Here is a 27,268-nt window from a genome sequence, read left to right as displayed (position 1 = left end):
ATACATAGATTTTTCAAAATGATTACCACTATAGTGTTAGCTTGTTAGTTAAACCTTCATCCCATCACATAAGTAACATATTTTTGTGGTTAGAATGTTTAATATCTACATTCTCAGCAATCTTAAAATATGTAATATATTATTAAGTATAATCTTGGGGTATACATTGGTCCCCAAAACTTACTTGTCTCATAACTGGAAATTATACCCTTTGACTAACTTCTCTGAGTTCTCCTAAACCCCTGGTAAATACATTCTATTTTTACCTGCTGTAAGCTTACATCCACATACAGTATTTGTCTTTCTCGGACTTATTTCACTCAGTATAGTGCCCTCAAGATCCATCCATATTGTCACAAATGTCCTTTATTCTCATGGCTGAATAATTGCCTGTGTGTGTGTGTGTGTGTGTGTGTGTCTATATCTCACATTTTCTTTATTGACTTACCTGTTGACAGATATTTACATTGTTTCCATATCTTGGTGATTGTGAACAACGCTGCATTGAGCGTAGGAACCTCTTTGACATCATTTTTTCTTTCTTTCCTTTTTTTTTTTTTTCAGATATATACCAAGAAGTGGGATTGCTTGATTATATGGTAGTTTGATTTTTAATTTCTTTTTTTACTCTTTTCCTTAGTGCCTGCACCAGTTAATATTCCTACCAACAGTACCCAAGTATTCCCGTTTCTCTGCATCTTCATCAATACTTACCTCTTTTCTTTTTGAAGACCTTCCTCATTCTAATATGTGTGAGCTGATAGCTTATTGTGATTTTAATTTACACTTCCCTGATGATTAGTGACATGGGGTACCATTTCCTGTACCTGTCAGCCAGTTGAATGTCTTCTTTGGAAAAATTCTATTCAGCTTTACTGCCTATTTCTAAGTTAGATTGTTTATGGATTAATTGATTACAATTGAGTTGTATGAGTACCTCATATGTTTTGGATACTAACTTTTTTTTTAAGATTTTATTTATTTGAGAAGGAGAGAGAGAAAGAGAGTGAACTCACACATGAGAGGGGGAAGGGCAGCTGCAGCAGGAGAGGGAGAAGCAAACTCTGCTATGCAGGGCTTGAATCCAGAACCCAGAGATCAAGACCTGAGCAGAAGGCAGGTGCTTAACCAATGAGTCACCCACGTGACCCTAGGATATTAACTTCTTAACAGATATATGATTTGCAAATATTTTGTCCTATCCTGTATGTTGCCTTTTCATTTTGTTTCTTTTGTTGTGTAGAAGCTGTCTGATAATATCCCACATTTGATTTTTATGGTTGTAGCTTATGTTTTTGGTATCATATACAAAAACTTGGTGCTAAGACCAGTGTCAAGGATTTTTCCCTATGCTCACATCTGGGAATTTTGTGGATTCAGGCAGTATGTTTAAGTCTTTAATCCCTTGCAGCTTCCAGTCAGCCAAGAGGAGAAGAATTAGGCACAAACAAGTCAGCTGCAAGAGATTGGGAGCAGGGGACAACAGTCTAAAAGACTGCTGCACCAAGCAACTCCTCAGTCTTACTTTTATTAGATAGAAACAATAGCCAACAGAGGAACCGATGAAGGTCAAACATTAGTCACACGTATTGTGGACAAAGAAGGAGGAGGATAAAGTTTATAGTTAACCAAGCACATTCAAAGAACTCATCTAAATAACAATGGGCACCCTATCTAAATGTGCTTGGTAACTAGTAAAATCCTCCAGGGGTTATAGTTTAAGTAACAAATTGTTCCAAGGGGCAGTAGCAGTCCTTTAACTTTAATGAACATCAATAAGTAAATAAATAAATAAGTCTTTAATCCATTTCAAGTTAATTTTTTGTGTTTTAAGATAGAAATCTAGTTTCATTTTTCTGTGTGTGATTATCCAGTTTTCCAGCACCATTTTTTGAAAGGACTGTTGTTTCCCCATTGACTATTGTTCACATACTTGTCAAATACTAGTTGGCTGTATATGTGAGGGTTTATTTCTTGGCTTTCAATTCTAGTCCATTGTTCTATGTATCTGTTTTTATGCCAATAACTACCCCATTTTTAGTACTGTAGCTCTGAGTCAGGAAGTATAATTCCTCCAGTATTGTTTTTCTTCTTTATAATTTCTTTGGGTATTCAGCCTTCTGTGGTTTCATACAAATTTTGGGATTGTTTTTTCAATTCTTTAAAAAATTACTCTTGTGAAATTGATAGGAATTACATTAAATATATAGAAGTCTTTGGATAGTGTGGACATTTTAACACTATTAATTTTTCCATTCTGTGAACACAAGATGTCTTCCCATTTGTGTCTTTTTCAATTTCTCTCATCAGTCTTGTAGTTTTCTGTGTATAGATCTTTCACCTCCTTTGATCAAATTTATTTTTAAGATATATATTGCTTTTTATGCTATTGTGAATGGGATTATTTCTTTTTTAGATGTTTGGCTATTAGTGTATAGAAATGCAACTGATTTATCTGTGTTGATTTTTGTATCCTGCAATATTTCTGAATTTGTTGAATTTTTTTCTAGCGCTTCTTTGGTTGAGTCTTTAGTATTTTCTTTACATAGGATGATATAATTTGCAAGCAAACAGTTTTTCTTTTCTGATTTGGATGCCTTTGTTTTGGTTTTGGTTTTTTGTTTTTTTGGTTTTGTTTTGTTTTGTTTTGTTTTGTTTTGTGTGCCTTATTGTTCTGGCTAGGCCTTCTAGTCCTGTGTTGAATAGGGGTGGCAAGAGTGGGCAATCTTGCCTTATTCCTTCTTTTAGATGGTAAGCTTTTAACCTTTTACTTTTGAGTGTGATGTTAACTATGAGACTGTCATAGGTAGCCTTTATTACGTTGAGATTTGTTTCCTCTATACCAGGTTGTTGTTGTTGTTGTTTTTGTTGTTTTAGTCATGAAAATGTGTTTTTTTAATGCTTTTCTGCATCTATGATCATAAGATTTTATCTATTATTTTGTATAGATGGTGTATCATATTTGTTGACTTGTATATATTGAAACATTACATCCCAGGGATAATTCCTGTTTGTTCATGGTATATGATCCTTTTAATGTGGAGTTGAGTTGGGTTTGATAATATTTTGTTGATAATTTTTGCATATCCTAGGGATATTGGCCTGTACTCTACTCTTCTTACAGTGTACTTAATTAGCTATAGTACTGAGGTAATTCTGGCCTTGTAAAATAAGGTGAAAGTGTTCCTTCCTGTTCATTCACCACCGCCCCCCGCCGACCTGGAAAATTTTAGGAAGAATTGGTATCACTTATCTTTTAGTGTTTAGTGGAAGTTGCCAGTAATACCAGCTGCTGCTGGACTTCATGACAGTCTTGGCTAATTGTATGTGTCTAGGAATTTATCCATTTCTTCTAGGTTTATCCAGTTTATTGGTGTACAATTGTTAATGATGTTTTATGATTCTTTGTCTTTCTTTGACATCCATTGTAATATCTCTGCTTTCATTTCTTATTTTTAGTCTTATTTTCTTAGTCTAGCTAAAAGATTATTAGTTTATATTTTTTAAAAATCCAGCTTTTAGTAGAAGGAATACAGAATAGCACATTTTTTCCATCTTGTTTCAGATCTGGGAGTCTATAATTGATTTTACAATAAAATATTGACTTCTTATCCAGTAATTGTGTTAAACTTCTTTATTGAGCTTTTGTAGATTCTTTTGAATTTCCCATATATATACATTGTATCCTCTGTGAATAGTTTTTTCCCCTTCCAATTCTATTCCATTTTATTTCTTTTTGTTGCCTCATTATACCATCTGGTCCTCCAACACAGTGTTGTTAAAGTGATAATACCCAGCATTCTTATGTATTTCCCTTTATCAAGGTGAGCACATTATCTATTTTATTTAGTTTAGTTATTTGTGTGAATACTCTATCAGATTAAGTATTTCCTAGTATAAGATTCTATGTTGCTGGCAGTTTACAATTTTTTTAATGAATTGGTGTTGAATTTTATCAAATGTTTTACTATATCAGTATATAAACATGGTCTATTATGTGAATTGATGTTTGAATATCAAACCAGCCTTTCATATCTGGAATAATACAAGTTAGATTCACTTTGCTAATATTTTACTAAGGATTATAACTTTCATGTTCATAGGTGAAATTAATTTTGTTATAACCTCATTGTCATGTTTTGGAATTAAAGACAAGCTGATGGCATAAAAAGACTTAAAATTTGTTTTCCATTTTTCACAGGTAGAGTTTCCTCCTAATATGTTTGAAGAATTCACTAATGTGAATTTTCTTTTTGGGAATGATTTTAAGAATAGATTTAATATTTTTAATCTAAACTTACCACCTTGAATAGTTATGGTGTTCAGGAAATTTTATTCAAATAATTGAACTTATTGGTATAATTAAGAGCTCATTGTAGTAAGTGGAAATTCACCACATAACATTTCCCTACCCTAATATTAATAAGAGTCCCAAGTAGAGGTGGAGCAGAGACCAACTGCTGATCTGTACCCATATCTATAGTTTGGTAGGAATGAGGAATAAATACTTGTGTTAAGAGAATGAAATTCTAGGAATCGTTTATGATTTTATTATAAGCTAAACAATACTGTCAACATGGTTTAGAATTATTTTTATGATAGAAGTATACTTAACATTCAGTGTTGTATTGGTTTCAGGTTTACAGTATAATTCTGTAATTATATGCATTACTCAGTGTTCATCAGTATAAGTGTACCTTTAATCCCCTTTATCTATTTTACCCATTCCCCACCCATCTTCCCTCTAGCAACCACCTGTTTTCTGTATTTAAGAGCCTGTTTTTTTGTCTGTGTTCTTTTTTTTTTCTTTGTTTTGTTTTTTAAATCCCACTTATGAATGAAATGTGGTAGTGGTCTTTGTCTTACTCACTTCACTTAGCATTATACCCCCTAGATCCATCCATGTTGTTGCAAATGTCAAGCTCTCATTCTCTTTTATGGCTGAGTAATATATACAAACACACACACATATACACACCACATCTTCTTTATCCATTCATCAATGGATGGACATGGTTAGTTTGTTTCTTTATCTTGGGTACTGTAAATAGTGCTACAATAGGTATGTGGGTACATGTATATTTTCAACTTAGTCTTTTTGTTTTCTTTGAATAACCTGAAAAGACCCTGAATCACCAAAGAAATTTTGAGAGACAAGAGCAAAGCTGGATATATCACAATCCCAGATTTCAGGATATACCACAAAGGTTTAGTAATCAAAACGGTATAGGACTTGCACAAAAATAGACACATAAATCAATGGAATAGAGGAGTCCAGAAATAAACCCAACATTTATGGTCAATTGATCTACGACAAAGGAGGCAAGAATATACAATGGGAAAAAGAATATTTTTACAACCAGTGGTACTGGGAAAACTGAACAGCTTCATGCAAAAGAATGATATTGGACCACTTTCTCACACCATATACAAAAATAAACTCAGAACGGATTAAAGACCTAAATGTGAGACCTGAAACCATAAAAATCTCAGAAGAAAACAAAGGCAGTAATTTCCTTGACATTGGCAATAGCAAATTTTTCTAGATATGTCTCCAAAGGCAAAGGAAACAAAGGCAAAATTAAAGTGTGAGGACTACATCAAAACAAAAAGTTTTTGTACAGTGAAGGAAACCACCAACAAAACAAAAAGGCAAGCTATTCAATGGGAGAAGATATTTCTGAATGATATATCTGATAAGGGGTTAATATATAAAATATATAAAGAACTTGTAAAATCCAGCACCAAAAAACCCAAAAATAATGCCATTAAAAATGGGCAGAGGGTCATTTTTTTCCAAAGAATACATACAGATGGCCAGGAGCCACATGAAAAAATGCTCAAAATCACTCATCATCAAGGAAATGCAGATCAAAACAACAATGAGATATAAATTCACACCTGTTGAGATATCAATTCACTTCTGTCAGAATGGCTAAAATCAAAAGATAAGAAATAACCTATGTTGGTGAAGATGTAGACAAAAAGGAACCCTCATGCACTGTTGGTGGGAATGCAGATTGTGTAGTAACTGGAGAGAACAGTGTGGAGTTCCCTCTAAAAATTAAAAATAGAACTACCATGTGACCTAATAATTCCACTACTGGGTAAGAATTTTTTGTTTAAAATCAGAGGTTTCATATTTTATTTGAATAAAAGCATTATATACTAGGTTTGAAGATTTAAATGTATCATTGGATAGGTTTCTCATAGAGTTTAATGTTATGTTGAAATGAAAGTGGCCTTTGAAAAGGATAAGAAAAGAAGCAATTTAAAATTGCTAGTATGGTGAACAATTTGAGTATTTGTTTAAATCTACAGAAGCAATATTTTTGAAATATGTCTTTTCTTGAATTTCTAGAAAGCTTTAACCTTAGATACGTATTTTCACTTATCCTATAGGATTTACAGTTATGTCTGTTTATATTTTCTGAAAACTCTGATTTTATCTTAATTGTTATCTTCTCTTACCACAAAATATTGAATAGTTTTTTTAAATTCCCAAACATCCCTTTTTCCATGTATCATTGATTAGTTGGAAATTTCTAGCAGTACTAGAGAGACACTCTGTATTAATCTCTAGTGAAAACTAAACTGGATTGTGTCATTATGATTGCCTCAATTTTGCTGAATTTTGAACTTCAAATACCTCCTCTGTTAGTAATACTGTTATTAAAGTACTAAGAATTAAAATTCTGACTTTGCTGATCCCATAGTCAGTATTGATATATGAAATCACATGATTTATAGTTGCTTGTGTTGTGAATTTGATTACTTAATTACCTTTTTAATTTTGATATCTGACTTCTCTGACAATGTTATATATGCATAGGTGTTTTGATGTGTCTATTTTTTTTTATCACATATTGCTTCTGTGACAACTCTCAAAGTGTTTCCTATTTCTCAATGAAAAACTTACGAGTTATCTTTCCAAGTGAGGGAAAAGAAAACAGCTCTGAATTAACTCCTCCTTAATCCTTACCAAATTGATCAATGAACATATAAAAACCTCCTTCATTTACCGAACATATTTTTGTTGAGTCTTTTTTTATTTTAGGTGTTTTAAAAAGCTTTGGGAACAGAGCGATAATAAAGACAAAACTGAAGTCTTCAATGAAATTACCTAACAATTTTGGCTTTTGTCTCTGTCCCACAAATTAGTTGCTGAAATTGCTTCTGTGATTCCCTTACTTTAAAAAACAGTAAAAATAGGGGAACCTGGGTGGCATAGTCTGACTCTTGGTCTCTGCTCAGATGGTGATGTCAGGGTCCTGAGATTGAGCACCACAGCAGGTTCCATGCCAAGTGTGGAATCTGCTTGGGATTCTCTCTCCTACTCCCTCTGCCCCTCCCACTTGTGCTCACTTTTGTACTCTTTCTCTCTCCAAATAAATAAATAAGTGTTTAAAAAACTTTAAAAATCAGTTTGTTAAAAATGCTTTATTATCCATTTGTATTTTGTGTTCAGTTAGTTCTTAATTGACAATTCAATTTTCCTGTCTTTGATTATAAAATTTTAGTAAGGAGTACATAAACCTGTGAACTAGTCTTAATACTGAGGATAACAAATGCCAGTGAGGGTTTTTTTTATGATAATGTTGATAATAATATAGGGTGTGCCCCAAATGGATAAAGATGGACATGTCTTGGCTCATTTCTGTACACTTTCTAGCATTTTCCTGGAACTGGTTATGGTAGATCATACTGTTGTTTCATTAAGGGTAATAAACCAGTTTAAATTTTCACAATATGTACCTTTCTGTCATTGAAAAATCTAATGAATAAGCACCAAACAACATATTCCCATCTCTTGCCATTTTTAGCTCTCACCAAGTCACTGAGAGGTAAGCATCATTCTATGTATGCTGTAGCTGAGGGAAATAGGGCTGAAATAATTTAAATGACTTGTCTAAGATTCACTTGATTTGTAATTCAAAAATAGTTAGTTGAACCCACACTATTAGGCAATTGACCTGTGAATTGTACTACTAGATGGTAGTGGTATGATGAAGTGATGAAGCCAACTAATATATCCCATTAGTTTGTTGTTAGAAGTTACATAAATTGGATTCACTCTAATTCATCTAGCTGATAACGCTCTAAATATTATGGAGAAACAGCAAACAGATGCTTCAGAGAAGAAAAAGGAGGCAGAAGACAGAATAATTCAGTATGACAGGAGTTTTTCTGAGTTTCATTATAGTGCCATTAATAGGACTATTAGGATTTAATGGGAAAAAAACTGAACAATTAGGCTATCCTCTCCTAACTCATTAGTGGAAAAGTAATTATTTTAATCAGATTCTCTGCTGTCAAAAAATCACTTCAACTGCTTATGTCTCCTGCTTTTTCCAAGTAAATCCACTCCTATCCCACAGTTTCCACATGGCTGACTTGACCTCTTTGTTCTGAACTCTATAGATGAGAGGATATGGCATGGGGGTGATAATATTAGAGAACAGACACCATCTTGTCCACAGAAAAATGTGGAGAAGGGATGAACATAGATAAAATACAGGGTCCAAAGAAGAGTGTTACTCCTATGAGGTGGGAGCCACAGGTGGAGAGTACCTTTCATCTTCCCTCCTTGGAGAGAATCTTGACCAGGATAGTGGAGTAAGAAGAAACCAGCACCACAAAGGAGCCAGTAGAGCTCAGCCCACTGTTAGATACTATTAACAATTCAATGACAAATGTGTCTGCACAAGCATGTTGATGACAGGGGGAACATCACAGAAGAAGTTGTCCACCTGGTTTGGTCCACAAAAAGGCAGATGGATAGTGAGAATCATCTGGACAGAGTGCACAAACCCTCCCATTCATTAGGCAGCCACCAACACACAACATAATTCTTAACTCATGATAATGGTATAGTGCAGGTGGTTACAACTTGCAACTTGCAACATGGCGATCACTGTGAGCAAGAATATCTCAGCTGACCTTCAAAATGTGGAAAGAAGAACTGCACGATGCATTGGTCATAGTGAATGAGTTTATCTTTATCAAGAAAGTCAGCCAGAAGCTTAGGGGTAGTTACTGTTGAAAACTATAATAATAATAAGTCCAGGAAAGAGAGGTTGTGAAGAAGGAAATGCATGGGTGATGAATTAATATAGTTATCAGAGGCCACTATGACCATGATGACATTGCCTACTCAAGTTGGACACATAGAAGAAAAGACATAGTCCAAATAACCTTCCCTCAATAGATGGGGTCTCTGAGAAGCCTGCCAGGACAAAGTTTCTCACCACCTCTGGTTTTTATCTATTTGACCTGGCTCCTTGATCAAAGAAATTAAACAAGGGGCATTAGTAACTTTGGAAGTGAATGAGATACTTCACACAAAATGCAAGAATCTTCACATTTCAGAGGAAATATGTCTCTCTAGGAAGAGAGAGATTGATCCATTAGAAGTTATTTTCTCCTTAGCTGATACTGAATATATATTCTTCAGTAAGTTTCAACTTTAAGACAATGATGAAGTAGCCAAGGTATTTTGGAACATGAAGTCACCTGGTCTGGGGCATTTAACTTCAACCTGATGCATCTCTGCCTTCCATCAATCAGTATTTTCTTCCCCTCTTCATTTTTACATTCACCATCAAGACCTAAGTTAATTTTCCTTAACATACTAGTTTTTTTTGTTTGTTTGTTTGTATGTTTTTTAATAAAAGTCTTCAGGAAAAAAATTTCAAAGGCAGAATTTAAGATTCCATGCGACAGGCATTACGATCTGTAGAGATTTTCCTTGGGATGGCAAATCGTCCTATATAGATGGTTAGGCTGCTGTAGTAACCCTGTTAACTTCTCTATCCCTATAACTCTTGTGGGGTTTACCCTTTGCACAGGGCTGGAGGAAGGATCATTTCACTTTGAGTTTATTGCTAGGTCATTGACCCTCACTCAAATTTCCTGAATGTCTGCCCATCTAGAGTACAGTTCTGTCCAACTTATTGTATATAACACATTTCTTATCTGTACTAACTGTGGAAATATGGGTGCAAGTTTTGCTCTTAATGATAAAAATAGAATGACAAAAGGGCTATTTATGCATTCAGGTGACTCCCTTTTTTATACTATCAAATTGAGTAAAAAGAAATTATTTCTCTGAGATAAAAGAATTAGCATTTAAAACATGGTATGCTATAATGAAGTACTCTCTTGACAACATGTACATCATCTATTATTTTATTATTCTTACAAATAGTGCTGTAGTAAACAATATTGCATTTTGAATTTTGTTCATTGTTTTTTAGACATTTATTATTTATAAGGGATAGAGACCTGAAAGTGAAATTTCTGAGGCAGATGTTGACAGAATATTTTTTTTCTACCAAAGTAGCTAGACTACCTTATGCTCCCATGAATAATATACATGACACTAATTTCACACTCTTTTCCACACTGGATAATATCAGTTGGTACCGTTATTTAATTTTAATTTTACAAGTGTGATGGGTAAAAATTATACCTTGTTATCTTAATTTGCGTTTGCCTTATCACAGTGTGAATGAACACTTTTTAAGATTTTTATTAGTTAGAGGGGAGGAGTCAAGATGGCAGAGAAGTAGCAGGCTGACACGGCATCAGGTAGCAGGAGATCAGCTAGATAGCTCAAACCATTCCAAACACCTACAAATCCAACAGGAGATCAAAGAGAAGAAAAGCAACAATTCTAGAAACAGAAAATTGACCACTTTCTGAAAGGTAGGACTGGCAGAGAAGTGAATCCAAAGTGACGGGAAGATAGACCACAGGGTGAGGGTCTGGCTCCCTGCAAGCGACAGAGCAATGGAGCACAAAATCAGGACTTTTAAAAGTCTGCTTCACTGAGGGACATCACTCCAGAGGCTATACTGGGGTGTAAGCCCATGCAGGGAAAGCATGGCCTCAGGTCCTGCGGGGTCACCGAAAGATTGGGGGTGTCTGAGTGTCATAGAGCTTACAAGTATTATAGCGGGGAAGCCGGTGAAGCTGGCTACAGAGACAGAGCTGAGGAGTGAGCTCTCAACTCAGCGTTACCTTGAACCATAATCCGAGGCACAGGCTGGTGCTTTGAGTGGGGTCCCCACAAGATCCGGGGAGACCCTGACCTGGAAAAGCTCAGGGATCTGTGAGGTTCAGAAACTCCAGGCAGAGCTGTGTGCCAGAGACAGAGACACTTGGTCACAGGCTGGGTGAGCTCAGAGCGCAGCCAGAGGCAAGGGAGATGGGAGTGATTGAATGCGTTACTCTGAAGGCACACTAAAGAGTGGGGCCCTGAGCTCTTGGCTCCTTCAGGCCAGAGATTGGGAGGCCACCATTTTCATTCTTGTCCTCCAGAACTCTACGGAAAGCATTCAGGGAACAAAAGATCCTGAAAGCGAACCCCAGCGGATTACTTAGCCTGGCCCCTGGTAAGGGTGTGCTGGGGCAAGGACACTTAAGAATCACTACAATAGGCCCCTTCCCCAGAAGATCAACAAGAAATGGAGCCAACCCAAGTTCACTTACCAAGGAAAACAGCAGAATTCCAGAGGAGGAGAAAGCAAAGCATGCATTCATGGCTTTCTCCCCATGAATCTTTAGTCTTGCAAAGTTAATTTTTTTTAATTTTTTTCTTCTATTTTTTTTTAACTTTTACCCTTTCCTCTTTCACAGTTTTTAACTAGTTTATCTTAATACCTTCCTTAAAAAAATCTTTTTTGAACTTTTATTATAGTCATATTATATCCTTCATTGTATCTAACTTTGTTTTTTGGATACACATAGGGTTTTTCTTCCAAAAAATTTGGGGTACAACTTCTTCTAATAGATCAAAATATACCCCAAATCTAGCACTGGGCTTGATCTAGTCTCCAGCCCAAGAAAATTCTCTATACTTTCTTTGTCTTTATTCTCCCAACTAACTTACTTTATCAACTCCTTTGTTAGAAATAAAAAAAATTTTTTTTTCATCTTTATATTCATATTACATCCCTTCATTGTGTTTACCGTTATATATGTTTTTCATTCTTTAAAATTTTGGGAGGAAGTTTCTACTAAGAGACCAAAATACTCCCAAAATTAAGCAGGTGACCTGTTCTAGTCACCAGTCTAATATATATGTATATTTTTTTCTTTTTTATATTTTTTCTTTATTTGTTTTCTTTTTAATTTTTTTTTCTGAACTTCATTTTACCCCCTTTCCCCCCCCCCCCAATATTTGGGTCTCTTCTGATTTGGTTAAAGCACATTTTCCTGGGGTCTTTGCCACCCTTTTACTATTTCATTTGCTTCTTCATATATTCGTATCTGAACAAAATGACAAGGCTGAAAAACTCACCACAAAAAAAAAGAAGAACAAGAGTCAGTACTGAAGGCTAGAGACCTTATCAATACAGACATTGGTAATATGTCAGATCTAGAGTTCAGAATAACGATTCTCAAGGTTCTAGCCAGGTTAAAAAAAGGCATGGAAGATAGAGAAACCCTGTCCAGAGAAATAAAAGCCCTTTCTGGAGAGAAAACAACAACAACAACAACAACAAAACACTAAAATCTAACCAAGTTGACATAAAAAATGCTATTAATGAGGAGGTGCAATAAAAAATGGAGGCTCGTACTGCTAGGATAAATGAGGCAGAAGAAAGAATTAGTGATATGGAAGACCAAATGACCGAGAATAAAGAAGCTGAGCAAAAGAGAGACAAACAGCTACTGGACCACGAGGGGAGAATTCAAGAGATAAATGATACCATAAGATGAAACAACATTAGAATACCTGGGATTCCAGAAGAAGAAGAAAGAGAGAGGGGAGCAGAATTTATATTGGAGAGAATTTTCCTAATATGGCAAAGGAAACAAGCATCAAAATCCAGGAGGTGCAAAGAACCCCCCCCCCTCAAAATCAATAAGAATACATCAATACCCCGTCATCTAATAGTAAAATTTACAAGTCTTAGTGACAGAGAAAATCCTGAAAGCAGCCTGGGACAAGAAGTCTATAACATACAATGGTAAAAATATTAGATTGGCAGCAGACTTATCCACAGAGACGTGGCAGGCCAGAAAAAACTGGCATGATATATTCAGAGCACTAAACGAGAAAAACATGCGGCCAAGAATACTATATCCAGCTAGGCTATTATTGAAAATAGAAGGAGAGAGAAAATTCTTCCAGGACAAACAAAAACTGAAAGAATTTGCAAACACCAAACCAGCTCTACAGGAGATATTGAATGGGGTCCTCTAAGCAAAGACAGACCCTAAAAGTAGTAGATCAGAAAGGAACAGAGACAATATACAGTAACAGTCACCTTACAGGCAATACAATGGCCCTAAATTCATATCTCTCAATAGTTACCCTGAATGTTAAAGGCCTAAATGCCCCCAATCAAAAGACACAGGGTATCAGAATGGATAAAAAACCAAAACCCATCAATATGCTGCCTACAAGAAACTCACTTTAGACCCAAAGACACCTCCAGATTTAAAGTGAGGGGGTGAAAAAGAATTTACCATGCTAATGGACGGCAGAAGAAAGCAGGAGTTGCAATCCTTAGATCAATCAGAGTTTAAGCCAAATACTATAATAAGAGATGAGGAAGGACACTATATCATACTGAAAGGGTCTGTCCAACAAGAAGATCTAACAACTTTAAATATCTATGCCCCTAACATGGGAGCAGCCAACTATATAAAGCAATTAATAACAAAATCAAAGAAACACATTGAGAATAATATAATAATAGGAGGGGACTTTAACACTCCCCTCACTGAAATGGACAGATCATCCAAACAAAAGATCAACAAGGAAATAAAGGCCTTAAATGAGACATTGGACCAGATGAACATCATAGATATATTCAGAACATTCCATACCAAAGCAAAAGAATACACATTCTTCTCTAGTGCACATGGAACATTCTCCAGAATAGATCACATCCTGGGTCATAAATCAGGTCTCAACCGGTATCAAAAGATTGGGATCATTCCCTGCATATTTTCAGACCACAATGCTCTGAAGCTAGAACTCAATCACAAGAGGAAATTTGGAAAGAACCCAAATACATGGAGACTAAACAGCATCCTTCTAAAGAATGAATGGGTCAATCAGGAAACTAAAGAAGAATTGAAAAAAGTTCATGGAAACCAATGATAATGAAAACACAACAGTTCAAAATCTGTGGGACACAGCAACAGCAGTCCTGAGAGGAAAATATGTAGCCATACAAGCCTTTCTCGAGAAACAAGAAAGGTCTCAAATACACAACCTAACCCTACACCTAAAGGAGCTGGAGAAAGAACAACAAAGAAAGCCTAAACCCAGAAGGAGAGGAGAAATAATAAAGATCAGAGCAGAAATCAATGAAATAGAAACCAAGGAAACAATAGAACCAATTAATGAAACTAGGAGCTGGTTCTTTGAAAGAATTAATAGGATTGACAAACCCCTGGCCAGACTTATCAAAAAGAAAAGAGAAAGGACCCAAATAAATAAAATCATGAATGAATTAGGAGAGATCACCACCAACACCAAAGAAGTACAAACAATTATAAGAACATACTTTGAGCAAAGCTACACCAATGTTTTTGACAATCTGGAAGAAATGGATGCATTCCTTGATACATATAAACTACCACAACTGAACCAAGAAGAAATAGAAAACCTGAACAGACCCATAACCAGTGAGGAGATTGAAACAGTCATCAAAAATCTCCAAACAAACAAAAGCCCAAGGCCAGATGGCTTCCCAGGGGAATTCTACCAAACATTTGAAGAAGAATTAATTCCTATTCTCCTGAAACTGTTCCAAAAAATAGAAATGGAAGCAAAACTTCCAAACTCCTTTTATGAGGCCAGCATCACCTCGATCCCAAAACCAGAGAAGGATCCCATCAAAAAAGAGAATTATGGACCAATATCTTTGATGAACACAGATGCAAAAATTCTCACCAAAATACTAGCCAATAGGATCCAACAATACATTAAAAGGATTATTCACCACGACCAAATGGGATTTATTCCAGGGGTGCAAGGTTGGTTCAACATCCACAAATCAAAGTGATACAATACATTAATAAAAGAAAGAACAAGAACCATATGATACTCTCAATAGATGCTAAAAAAGCATTTGACAAAGTACAGCATCCCTTCCTGATCAAAACTCTTCAAAGTGTAGGGATAGAGGGCACATACCTCAATATCATCAAAGCCATCTATGAAAAACTCACCGCAAATATCATTCTCAATGGAGAAAAACAGAGCTTTTCCTCTAAGGTCAGGAACACGGCAGGGATGCCCATTATCACCACTGCTATTCAACATAGTACTAGAAGTCCTAGCCTTCGCAATCAGACAACAAGAAATAAAACACATCCAAATCGTCCAGGAAGAAGTCAAACTATCACTCTTTGCCAATGATATGATACAATATGTGGAAAACCCAAACGACTCCACTCCAAATCTGCTGGAACTTGCACAGGAATTCAGTAAAGTGTCAGGATATAGAATTGATGCACAGAAATCAGTTGCATTTCTATACACCAACAACAAGACAGAAGAAAGAGAAGTTAAGGAGTCAGTCCCATTTACAATTGCACCCAAAACCATAAGATACCTAGGAATAAACCTAACCAAAGAGGCAAAGAATCTATACTCCAAAGACTATAAAGTACTCATTAAAAAAAAAATAGAGGAAGACACAAAGAAATGGAAAAATATTCCATGCTCATGGGTTGGAAGAACAAATATTGTGAAAATGTCTATGCTATCTAAAGCAATCTACATGTTTAGTGCAATCCCTATCAAAATCCCATCCATTTTTTTCAAAGAAATGGAACAAATAATCCTAAAATTTATATGGAGCCAGAAAAGACCTTGAATAGCCAAAGGAATATTGAAAAAGAAAACCAAAGTTGGTGGCATCACAATTCCGGACTTCAAGCTCTATTACAAAGCTGTCATCATCAAGACAGTATGGTACTGGCATAAAAACAGATACATAGATCAATGGAACAGAAGAGAGAGCCCAGAAACAGACCCTCAACTCTATGGTCAACTAATCTTCAACAAAGCAGGAAAGAATGTCCAGTGGAAAAAAGACAGTCTCTTCAACAAATGGTGTTGGGAAAATTGGACAGCCACATGCAGAAAAATGAAACTGGACCATTTCCTTACACCACACACAAAAAGAGACTCAAAATGGATGAAGGAGCTCAATGTGAGAAAGGAATCCATCAAAATCCTTGAGGAGAATACAGGCAGCAACCTCTTCGACCTCAGCCACAGCAATTTCTTCCTAGGGACATCGCCAAAGGCAAGGGAAGAAAGGGCAAAAATGAACTATTGGGACTTCATCAAGATCGAAAACTTTTGCACAGCAAAGGAAACAGTTAACAAAATCAAAAGACAACTCACAGAATGGGAAAAAATATTTGCAAATGACGTATCAGATAAAGGGCTAGTGTCCAAAATCTATAAAGAGCTTATCAAACTCAACACCCAAAGAACAAATCCAATCAAGAAATGGGCAGAGGACATGAAGAGACATTTCTGCAAAGAAAACATCCAGATGGCCAACAGACACGTGAAAAAGTGCTCCTCATCACTGGGTATCAGGGAAATACAAATCAAAACCACAATGAGATACCACCTCCCACCAGTCAGAATGGCTAAAATTAACAAGTCAGGAAATGACAGATGCTGGCGAGGATGCGGAGAAAGGGGAACCCTCCTACACTGTTGCTGGGAATGCAAGCTGGTGCAACCACTCTGGAAAACAGCATGGAGGTTCCTCAAAAAGTTGAAAATAGAACTACCTTACAACCCAGCAATTGCACTACTGGGTATTTACCCTAAAGATACAAATGTAGAGATTCAAAGGGACACATGCACCCGAATGTTTCTAGCAGCAATGTCCTCAATAGCCAAACTATGGAAAGAACCTAGATGTCCATCAACAGATGAATGGATAAAGAAGATGTGGTGTATATATGTATAATTAAATACTATGCAGCCATCAAAAGAAATGAAATCTTGCCATTTGCGACGACATGGATGGAACTAGAGGGTATTATACTGAGTGAAATAAGTCAATCAGAGAAAGACAACTATCATATGATCTCCCTGATATGAGGAAGTGGAGATGCAATGGTGGGGAGGTGGTACGGGGGTAGGAAAAGAATAAATGGAACAGGATGGGATCAGGAGGGAGACAAACCATAAGAGACTCTTAATGTCACAAAAACTGAGGGTGGCTGGGGAGAGGGGTGTAAGGAGAGGGTGGTGGTGTTATGGACATTGGGGAGGGTATGTACTATGGTGAGTGCTGTGAAGTGTGTAAACCTAGCAATTCACAGACCTGTACCCCTGGGGCTAATAATACTTTATATGTTTATAAAAAATTTTTTTTAATTTAAAAATAATGTTAAACTATTCCTAGGCTAACCTGGCTCCACAGTCTGGTGTCTTAAACCACTATACTGCTTCTTGATAAACTCTACTTGGTCAGAAGATAGTATTAAAATATCCTTCCAAATTCCGGGTGCTTGTGATTTATTAAGGATTTTGTACTACCATTGTTATGTTTAATATTGGGGCTATCCTAATGTTATCAAATGAATTAAAACAAACTTTTGAATTTAAAAAAAAATTTATTAGTTACATATTCTAAAGATTTTATGTTCATATTGTCACTTTATATTCTGATTGTTTGTTTTCATTATTAATATACAGAAGTTCTCTAGATATAAAGATATTGCATGATGCAGATATTTGGAATATTTACTTTTAGTTCAAATTTACAATCAATTGAATTTTTACTTATGTAAACTTCCAACCAAATGGAAAAATAGAACATCAAAGAGGCATCCTCATGCCATCCTCTCAGTCAGTAATCCTTATGGTTAACTTTTTTAATGATTTATATCACGTTTGATTAACTTTGAACTTCATCTGAGATTATATAATACATGTGCTCCATATATTTGATTCCTTGATGTGAAATTTATCCAAACCATTATGTTTATCAGTATTTGTACACTTTTATTACCATTGAGATGTATTATTGCTTGCATTGTATGAACATATCAAATTTACTTACACATGACATTGTTGGACTTTTTGGATGGTTTCTCATTTTTGGAAGATACAAATACAGATGTTATGACAATTTGTATACATGTTTATTGAAAGACATAACTCTCATTTCTGTTGGATATTATATTAAGTGGGACTTTTTAATCCTTGAGTAGATAGAGATTTAGTGTTACAAACTCTCAGATATTCTTCAGATGTGATTTTACTAATTTACAATCCCTCGGCATTTTAAGAGAGTTTCTGTGGCTCCACATCCTCTTCAACACTTGTAATTATCCATCTTTAAAATATGTATGTTTGAGGGACTCTTAGGTGATGCAGTTAGCTAAGTGTCTAGCTCTTGATTTTGGACCAGGTCATGATCTCGGGGTTGTGAGATCAAGCCCCATATGGATCTGCTTAAGCCTCTATTTCTGTCTCCCTCTACCCCTTATACACTCTCTCTCTCTTGCTGTCTTTAAATAAATAGATCTTTAAAATAAATAAATATAGATAGATAGATAGATAGATAGATGTATCTATCTATACACACACACACACACACAGGTATTTTAGCCATTCTTCTAGGTGTGTATCTCTGCTTTAATTTGTATATTCTTGGTAAGTAATGATAGTGAAACATTTTTCACGTGGAAATTTTTTTCTGCTCAATATTTTTATTTTTTTCACTCAAAATTTTTATTTTTTTTATTTGAATATAATTAACAATGTTACATTAGTTTCAGGTGTATAGTATCATGGTTTAGATAATCTATATGTTATGCTGTGCTCACAAATGTAGCTACTGTCACCATACAATGTTGTTACAATACCATTGACTATATTCCCTATGCTATACCTTCCATCCCCAATGACTACTTCATTCCATAACTGGAAGCCTGTGTCTCCCATTCCCCATTCACCCATTTTGCCCATCCGCCTATCCTCCTCCCCTCTGGCAACTGTGTTTGCTCTCTGTATTTATGGCTATTCTGCCTTTTGTTTGGAAATCTTTTTCATGAAGTGTCCATTCAAATTGTTTGCTCGGTTGTTAGTTGGATCATCTGTATTTTATTGACTTACACAAGTTTTTTTTTGAATAATGTATAATAAAATTCTTAGTTGGATATATGTTTGCAATGATGTAACCTTTTTGATGACTTAGCATTTCACTCTTAGTGGTGTATTTCAGTAAACAGAAGTTCTTTAATAATATCAATTTTTTTAAATATATATATGGTTACAGACAGTAGTGTTTTAAGAACTCATCTCTCTGAAAATCATGAACATATTCTGTTATAAACTAGATGCCTCAATATTTTAGCTTTTACATCTGAGAATATGATCTATTTTAAATTAAATTTTGTGTGTGGTGAAATTTCTTCACTTAATTTCTCAGTTATGTATTTTCGTATTGAGATGAAAGGTCTTGTATCATTTTTTTTGTTAGAGGTTTTTTCATCTTTATGATATTTTTGAGCTATTGTAAACATTTCCCCACTATTTTCTAAACTGGTTGTAGCAAGTTTGCTAAATTCACATAGCATAGATACTACATTGAATCTGTAGTTTACTGTCAGTTATGTGGACATCTTAACAATATTAAGTCTTCCAATCCATGAATGTGCAGGATACATTTAAATTTATTTGTGTCTCTAATTTCTTTATTGATGTTAATAGTTTTCAGGATAAAGTCTTTCACCTCCTTGCTTAGATTTATTCCTAAGTTTTTGTTTTGATGCTATTGTAAATGAAATTGTTTTCTTAATTTCTTTTTTGTACTCTTACTGTTAGCACATAGAAATGCAAGTAATTTTTCTTTTTAGTTTTTATTGAAATTCCAGTTAGTTAACACAGAGTGTAATATTAGTTTCAAGTGTAAAATTTAGTGATTCAAAACTTACATACATACCCACTGCTTATCACAAGTACAACCGATTTTTGTGTGTTAGTTTTGTGTCCTGCAACTTTGCTGAATTTATTAGTTCCAAAAGTGTTTTTGATGAAATCTTTATGATTTTCTACATATAAGATCATGTAGTGTACAAATATGTAATATTATTTCTCACTTTCCTATATAGAAGATACTTTTTATCTCTCCTTCTTGCATAATTGCTTTGGGTTGTACTTCCAATATCATGTTGAAAGAAGTGGTGGGAATGGGCATTTTTGCCTTATTCCTGATCTGGAGAAAGAGCTTTTAGTGTTTCACTACTGTAATGTTAACCTGTGGCTTTTCATAGATGTTATACTGAGGTACTTTTCTGCTTCTATTCCTTGTTTCTGTTTTTAATTTTTTTTATTATTGATGCATAATTGACATATGATGTTATATTGCTGTCAGATTACAACATCTTAATTCAGCAATTCTATTACTCAACGCTTACCACAAAAAATGTAGTCACCATCTGTCACCATACATTATTACAATATTATTGACTATATTTCTTAAGCTATACTTTTCATCCCCATTACATTTATCTTATAACTGGGAATTTCAACCTCTTAATCTCCATCTACTACACCTATTCCCCCACCGACCACTGCACTGGCAATCATTAGTTTGTTTTCTGTATTTAAGAGTGTCTTTTTGGCCCATTTCTGTGGTTTTTAAGATTTCACATGCAGGCAAAATAATAAGGTATTTGTCTTTGTCTGGCTTATTTCACTTAGCATCATACCTTTTGAGTCCATCCATGTTATCACAAATGGTGATATTTAATTCTTTTTTATGGCTGGGTAATATTGTTTTATAGATACATTTATTTGTTGATAGACACTTGGGTTACTTCCATATCTTGGCTATTGTAAAGAATACTGAAGTGAATGTCAGGGTACCTGTATCTTTTCAAATTAGTGTTTTTGTATTCTTTGGGTAAATACCCAGAAGTGAAATTACTGGATTATATAGTATTTCTATTTTTAATTTTTTGAGGAAACTCCATAATGTTTTCCATAGTGGCTGCACCAATTTACATTCCCACCAACAGTGCAGGAGAGCTCCCTTTTCTCCATATCTTTTCCAACACTTGTTATTCTTGTCTTTTTAATTCTTTTGTACTAGCCATTCCAGCAAGTGTGAGGTGGTATCTCATTGTGGTTTTTATCTGCATTTCACTGATGACTAGTGATGTTTACTATCTTTTCCTCTGTCTTTTGGCCATCTGGAGAAATGTTTATTCAAGTCCTCTGCCCCTTTATTAAAAATTTTTGGTTGTTATTTATTATTAAGTTGTATGTGTTCTTTATGTATTTTGGATATCAATGCCTTATTAGAGATATGGTTTTATAAGTATCTTCTTCCATTCTGGAGCTTGCCTTGTCATTTGTTGGTGGTTTTCTTCACTGTTTAGTACTTTCTTACATTTTCTTGCTTACTGTTTAAGTTCTTCCTGTGTTCATCTGTTCTTTCCCTGAGATTAGTGAGTATCTTTATGGCTATTACTTTGAACTCTTTATCGAGTAGGTTGCTTAACTGTTTCATTAAGGTTTTTTTCTGGGTTTTGTCTTATTCCTTGGTTTGGAACATATTCCTCTGTTTCCCCATTCTGCTTGTCACTCTGCAATGGTCTATATACATTAGGTGAAGTAGCAACCTCTCTTAGTCTTGAAGGAACTGTCTTGTGTATGAGCTATTCTACATGGGCCAAAAGTACAGTCTTCTCTGATGAGCCATGCACTCTGTGTGGACTATGCGTGCCTTCCAGCTGTGGTAGGGCCACAGGACTGCCCAGGGAGGTCAGGGCCGGGAGCACCTGCCTGGGCATTTTCAGACTTGGCTACTGCACAGGGAGAGCATGATTTAAGTCATTTGTTTTTCCAGTTGCACCTTGTCTTCTGCATGGCATGGGGGGTAGGGTTCAGGGCACTCTCCCTGCCCTGTTGTTTACATATCAAATGCTGAAGAGGTTAGGGGGAGTGGTAGGGGCAGGACACCAAATTCTTACCCTTCCTGGTTTTACCCAGCTCTCTATGCAGGGTGGATGAAATATGTCCTCCAATGCTAGCAGGCATGAGGTAAGGCACTAAAAATGGTACCTGCAGGGTACTCGTTCCATAGCGAGTCAGAATGAGGTTGCAAAAATGGTGTCAACCAGTGTTTCCTTCTCTGGATAAAGTCTCTTCAGGTTCCTGTGTCTCCAGCTTTAAAATTAGTCAGTTGCTCCCTCTTGCTTCTGGACTAGGTGCTTTTCAATCTGCTGCTTTTTATTTCCTGTGTCAGTATTTAAAAAGCTAAGATGCACTCACCTTCTTAGGAAGTTATCTTATAATTGTGTTTCTTCTTACTTTCTCACCAGGATTTAATTAAAATACTCTTAGTATGTAGATCCACATTATTGCCAATAAGTTTTCCATTGTATATCCACTTTCATGAATTATTTTTTAAGAGCTCTATTTTGAATAAACCATGGATTGTGTTTTTTCTAATACACCATTTAAGGCCATATTAGAAAACTGTGTAAGGTTACACAGTGTAGGAGATAAGCCCCAGTGATTCCCAGATAACCTTATAATTAGAGAAATTGTTAGATTTGCAGAAATTGTTAGATTTGCTTATACCAGTTACATCAAGGACACTAGTATCTCATATTCTCAAACAGAATTTTCTTTATCCCACAAAGAGATGCTGTACCCATAGGCAATCACTTTGCAACCTCACCTCTCTCTAGACCCTGGAAACCATTAATCTACTTTCTGCTTCTGTAGACTGACCTATTCTGGACAGTTCGTATAAATGGAATCACAGAATATGTGGCATTTTATCACTGGCTTCTTTCACTTAACATAATGTATAGACGGATTATTAAAGTAGTAACATATGTCAGTAATTCATTTCTTTTGATGGCTGAATAACATTCCTTTATATGGATATACCACCTTGTATTATCTATTCAATAGTTTGTGGACATTTGAGTTGTCTCCATTTTTGGTCTATTATGAGTTATGCATTAAAAATTTTTTTGTGTGAATGTATGTTTTCACTTTCCTAGGGTCTATCTCGGGAAGTAGAATTGCTTGGTCATATGTGAACTCTGTACTTAACATTTTGAGGAATGGCCAGCAGTTTCCCAAAGTGGCTGCACCATATTACTATCATACCAGCCCAGAACATAGTGTATGGGCATTTCAGTTTCTTTGTGTCCTCATCAACGCTTGTTTTCTTTTTCTTTACTTTTTTTTTTTTTTAACTTTAGTTGTCCATGTGGATAAGAAGTGGTATTCCACTGTGGTTTTCATTTGCATTGTCCTAATGATGTTGAGTATGTTTTCATGTGCTTATTGGCAATTTATATATCTTCTTTGAATAAATATATATTCTGATCCTTGACCATTTTTTAATTGAGTTTTTTTATCTTTTTACAGTTGTAGAAGATCTTTATTCTAGATATAAGTACCTTATCAGACATATAATTTGCAAAATTTTTTTGATCTATTTCCTGCCTTTTTACTTTCTTAATTGTGTCCTTTCAAATTTTGGTTTTTGATGTAGTCCAATTTATCCATTTTTTACTTCTGTTACTCATATTTATGTTACTTGGGATATTGATATTACATATATATGATGTTATGTCATTGCCTAACCCATGTTCACAAAACTTACTACTACATTTATTTATATTTTTATGTTTTGTTGCAGATGACTTTTTCCAACTTTTGTATCCACTTGGTTATTTTATAGGAATTTGTTAAGAGAGGAGTCAAATGCAAGCTCCAAATCACTCCTTTGAAATAAAACCTCTTCAAACACTTGATGGCATATACAAATATGTCACAAAGTTTATAGGGTCATATGAGTCAAAGTATAATCATTTTTTTAAGTTTTATGGTTTTGATATCCCTGAATAGATTGTTTCATAGAACACATTTTTAGGAGGAATCTGCTTATGTCATTGTCAAATCTTGATTAGTCCTTATCATGATAACTGTACTCTTAATCTTCTTCATCTTCACCTGTTTTATTCATCTCCAATTACCTCCCCTCTGGTAACCATTAATTTGTTCCCTATAGTTAAGAGTATGTTTCTTAGAATAAATGAAACAAGATGGGATTGGGAGGGAGAGAAACCATAAGAGACTCTCAATGTCACCAAACAAACTGAGGGTGGCGGAGGTGGGGGAGGGGGGTAGGGAGAGGGTAGTGGGGTTATGGACATTGGGGAGGGTATGTGATATGGTGAGTGCTGTGAAGTGTGTAAACCTGGCAATTCACAGACCTGTACACCTGGGGCTAATAATACATTATATGTTTATTAAAAAAATAAATTTAAAAAGCATGATAGAATTCTTGAAAGAATTCGTGTTGTACCGTCTAATCTATTATGAAATTGTAGTAAATGTGGCAGAAGTGATTTTTAATCAATGGGTGATATCTATAAGCATCAATGTACTTCTTTTCTCAATTTATGGTAAATTAAACTAAGGTCTACACTAAATGATACTATAGTCATGTAAATGTAATCACTTTAATAGTAATAATAATTATCTCTGGCAAAATATATAGTAAATAAATGAAAGCAAATGAAACTGCAAATATGAGAATTTGAACCAAGAGATTTTTGGAAAAATAATTGAAACAGACATATTATCACTGACTGGGACAAATAATAAAAAGACTAAGATATGTTTCTTGGTTTGTCCCTTTTGTTTTTCTTTGTTCATTTGTTTTGTTTCTTAAATTATACGTATGAGTGGAGTCTATGGTATTATCTTTCTCTGACTTTTTTTCACTTAGCATTATACCCTCTTTCCCTCCCCCAACGTTATTGCAAATGACAATGTTGCATTCTTTTTTATGGTTGAGGAATAAAATTGCATTAAATATATATACCACATTTTATCAATTCATCTATTGATGGACATGGACATGGGTTGCTTCCATATCTTCACTATCATAAATAATGCTGCAATAAACATAAGGATGTATATGTCTTTTTGAATTAGTGGTTTTGTATTCTTTGGGTAAATACTCCATAGTGAAATTAATGAAACACAGAGTAATTCTATTTTGAATTTTTTGAGGAAGCTTCATACTGTTTTCCACAGTAGCTGCACTGGTTTGTGTTCCCACCAATAAAACCACATTTGTTGTTTCTTGTGTTTTTGCTTTTAGTCATTCTGACAGGTGTGAGGTGATACCTCATTGTGGTTTTGATTTGCATTTCCCTGATGATGACAACTGTTGAGCATCTTTTCATATGTCTGTTTGCCATCTGTATATCTTCTTTGGAGAGATGTCTTTTTATGTCTTCTGCCCATTCTTAAGTGTTATTTTATGGGGATTTTTGGTGTTCAGTTGTATGAGTTCTTTATATATTTTTGGATACCTACCCTGTCATTTGCAAATATCATCTCTCTTTCAGAAGATCCACGGTGATCAGCTGTGTGAGGGGCCATGTAACCACCTGGAAAAAGTCCTACCAAAGCCAGCTGGAATGGAAGGGGGAGATTTGCAGAAGTGTTCCAGGGTGAGGCACACTGTTAGCAAGCTGGGGAAAGTGTTGGAACTGTGCTGATTCCTGCAGTTGTCCTTGTATCTAAGCTAGGGTGTAGGGGACGTAAATGGTGCCAGCCTACTCTTTGGTTCTCAGACAAGTCTTCTAAAGATCCCTTGCCCCTCCAATACATGCTCTCAGAGGAAGAAATAAATCTTTCCATATACTCCAGGCAGTTTTTAAACTGCTGCCTCTGAGCTGTGTCTCAGTGGGGCTATTTGTTCTGCTGTCCCTTTAAGAGTGGGGTCTCCGACACATGGGGGAGGAGTCAAGATGGCGGAGAAGTAGCAGGCTGAGACTACTTCAGGTAGCAGGAGATCAGCTAAATAGCTTATCTAAAGATTGCAAACACCTACAAATCCAACGGGAGATTGAAGAGAAGAAGAACAGCAATTCTAGAAACAGAAAATCAACCACTATCTGAAAGGTAGGACTGGCGGAGAAGTGAATCCAAAGCGACGGGAAGATAGACCGCAGGGGGAGGGGCCGGCTCCCGGCGAGCAGCAGAGCGACGGAGCACAAAATCAGGACTTTTAAAAGTCTGTTCCGTGAGGGACATCGCTCCAGAGGCTTAACTGGGGTGAAGCCCAGGCGGGGTCAGCGCGGCCTCAGGTCCCACAGGGTCACAGAAGGATCGGGGGTGTCTGAGTGTCGCAGAGCTTACCGGTATTAGAATGGGGAAGCCGGCTACAGAGACAGAGCCAAGGAGTAAGCTCTAAACTCGGGGTTACCTTGAACTGGTCGCAGGCTCGGTCAGCTTGGAGTGCGGCTGGAGGCCAGGGTGACGGGAGTCATTGGGCACTGTTCTCTGAGGGCGCACTGAGGAGTGGGGCCCCGGGCTCTCGGCTCCTCCGGGCCGGAGACCGGGAGGCCGCCATCTTCATTCCCGTCTTCCAGAGCTCTACGGAAAGCGCTCAGGGAACAAAAGCTCCCGAAAGCAAACCCAGCACCCGAGCGTTTTACTCAGCCCGGGCCCGGGTAAGGACGGTGCAACTCCGCCTGGGGCAAAGACTCTTGAGAATCACTACAACAGGCCCCTCCCCCAGAAGATCAACGAGAAACCCAGCCAGGACCAAGTTCACCTACCCAGGAGTACAGTTTCAATACCAAGGAGAGTGGCAGAATTCCAGATGAGGAGAAAGCAAAGCACAGAGCTCATGGCTTTCTCCCCATGATTCTTTAGCCTTGCAGTTAATTTAATTTTTTTTTCTATTTTTTTTCTCTTCTTCTAAATTTTTTTAACTTTTACCGTTTTCTTTTTTAAAGTTTTTAAAATAGTTTATCTAATATATATATATATATTTTTTTTTTCCTTTTTTATATTTTTTTCTTTAGTGGCTTTCTTTTTTTAATAGTTTCTTTTTTTTTCTTTCTGAACCCCTTTTTATCCCCTTTCTCCCCCCCCCCCACAATTTGGGATCTCTTCTGATTTGGTTAAAGCATATTTTCCTGGGGTTGTTGCCACCCTTTTAGTATTTTACTTGCTCCTTCATATACTCTTATCTGGACAAAATGACAAGGCGGAAAAATTCACAACAAAAAAAAGAACAAGAAGCAGTACCAAAAGCTAGGAACCTAATCAATACAGACATTGGTAAGATGTCTGATACAGAGTTCAGAATGACGATTCTCAAGGTGCTAGCCGGGCTTGAAAAAGGCATGGAAGATATTAAAGCAACCCTCTCGGGAGATATAAAAGCTCTTTCTGGAAAAATAAAAGAACTAAAATCTAACC

At 35.9% G+C, this 27,268-nt stretch overlaps 1 pseudogene; it reads right to left on the bottom strand.

Annotated features, from left to right (window-relative positions):
• Positions 1-4,056: 4,056 nt before the first annotated feature.
• Positions 4,057-8,906, bottom strand: LOC125104410 (olfactory receptor 4Q2-like; annotated as a pseudogene).
• Between the last annotated feature and the right edge of the window lie 18,362 nt (positions 8,907-27,268).

This window comes from Lutra lutra, chromosome 7, assembly GCF_902655055.1.
Source record: "Lutra lutra chromosome 7, mLutLut1.2, whole genome shotgun sequence".
Classification (NCBI taxonomy): Eukaryota; Metazoa; Chordata; class Mammalia; order Carnivora; family Mustelidae; genus Lutra; species Lutra lutra.
The sequence above is the reverse complement of the archived record's forward strand: the minus strand, read 5'-3'. Positions and strand labels throughout refer to the sequence as shown.